The 1,736-nt window shown below is 33.4% G+C and overlaps 1 long non-coding RNA gene across 1 annotated transcript; it reads left to right on the plus strand.

Annotated features, from left to right (window-relative positions):
• The first annotated feature begins 6 nt into the window (after positions 1-6).
• LOC111381312 lies at positions 7-1,434 on the plus strand. Its single transcript, XR_002700304.1, has 2 exons — positions 7-767; positions 1,086-1,434. It is a non-coding gene; the product is annotated as an uncharacterized LOC111381312 (long non-coding RNA).
• Positions 1,435-1,736: the final 302 nt, after the last annotated feature.

The raw sequence follows: 1,736 nt of genomic DNA on the forward strand, positions 1-1,736 counted from the left end.
TATGGTGAAGGTCTAAACGTAAAATAGTTTGATAATAATTTTGTTACAAGCAAGCGTTGAACAACATGCTATTTTAAATTTTGAGGCTTACCTTCACTTTATCTTTACTCTAACTTGTTTTTCCATGATCAGGAGGTTACTTATTTTTAGTAACTTCGCTGGTGTAACCAGTGTTAAATTTAAAAGCAAAACTTAGTTACATTATTTGTGCTAAGATTAAAGAAATACAAGAATATTTTATTGATATAAATTTTTTTTGAAAGGTATTCTAATATTTTATTTTATTGATAAATGTATAATTTATTACAATACAGGAACAATGAAAGGTTAAAATCAGTATAAACGTGTATATTGGCAACAAAATCAAACAAGTAAAACTTATATGGACTACTTTCATCAATTTATTGGAAAGAGATTGATCATGCAGTTGTTAGATGCTTTTGATTGGTGTCGATGGTAGTGGTGCACGCCTTCGATAATCTGCTAGAGCCCACAGTGGGTATATATTTCTGTATGCTGCATAATGTAACATGCAATTCTTCAAGAAAACTCCTGTGATTTCTTGCCAATGAATTGACAATAAGAAAGTTGCAATAAGCTGGAAAAGTTACATTACAGGATATTATTATTACATTTTCATGATGTTGCTTTATTATTTCATATGAAAAAAAGATTAGGAAGACTACAAGATGCTTAGTTTACCTGTTGGGGAAAATCTCCATTTTCCAACTGAGAATTGATCAAAAGCTTTGCTCCCCTGTGGAGAGGTATTGGGTCTCTATCCTCCTATTGAAATGAAAGAAATAGGTAATAAGATTTTTTAGAGGAAAAATATGTAAAAGATTGATATGGCATGAGAGGCTAACCTGGCCAGAATGAATTAGACCCATCATAGCCCATGCATTATGTACCAAGTTTGATCTATTTCCTTCCAGATGTACATATTCCTGTATAATGATACATAGTTGTAAGGGATCTCTTTTTTAATTCTATCATCTTTTTTGGAATTCTAAACTTAAGAAATGATATTTGCTACTGTATTATTGGTGGTGCTAAGATCAGTCACTATATTTTATATTATGCAGGTTGGGTTACCTTATTTGAGCAGGAAAGATAGCTTTCTCCCCATCCACCTTCTTCTCTTTGTGCATTTAGCCGAAACTTGACAGCTTTTCGAATGGCTGGACAATCGTTGTAGCTCTTCCCGGCTGCTGCTAGTCCTCCAAGGGCAAACCAAGTGCCATATGTGAAACACACGCCCCAATTTCCATACCTGCAGAAATTTATATCAATGCTTTATAGACTTGCAAAAAGTGTGCAATGTTTGTACATAAAAGGTCAAAAATGGGAAGAAAAGTATACCATGATCCATCAGGCTTCTGAACATCTTCGAGGTAATTTACAGCCTTCACAATAAAGCTTTCTATTTCTTTCTTTCGGTGCTCCGGGTACAACTTCTTAAACAAAACTAGAGCTTGTATTACTGACGAAGTGCACTCGACATACCTGCATCAAAATCATGTTTGTCTAACTCTAGACCAAATTGTATTCGTAAAAGGGAAAAAAACAAAGGAGACGAATCTTACTTGTGCTCAATGACAATGTCGGCACAAAATTCTGTAGGATTGAGCATCTGTGGTAGAATAAAACACAATTAGCAACGTTAATTTCTCAATATATATGCACATGTCGGCAGATTTAAGTCTTTTTTTTTTTTTTTTTTTTTTTTTTTTTTT

The sequence above is a fragment of the Olea europaea genome, unplaced genomic scaffold, assembly GCF_002742605.1.
Source record: "Olea europaea var. sylvestris unplaced genomic scaffold, O_europaea_v1 scaffold22809, whole genome shotgun sequence".
Classification (NCBI taxonomy): Eukaryota; Viridiplantae; Streptophyta; class Magnoliopsida; order Lamiales; family Oleaceae; genus Olea; species Olea europaea.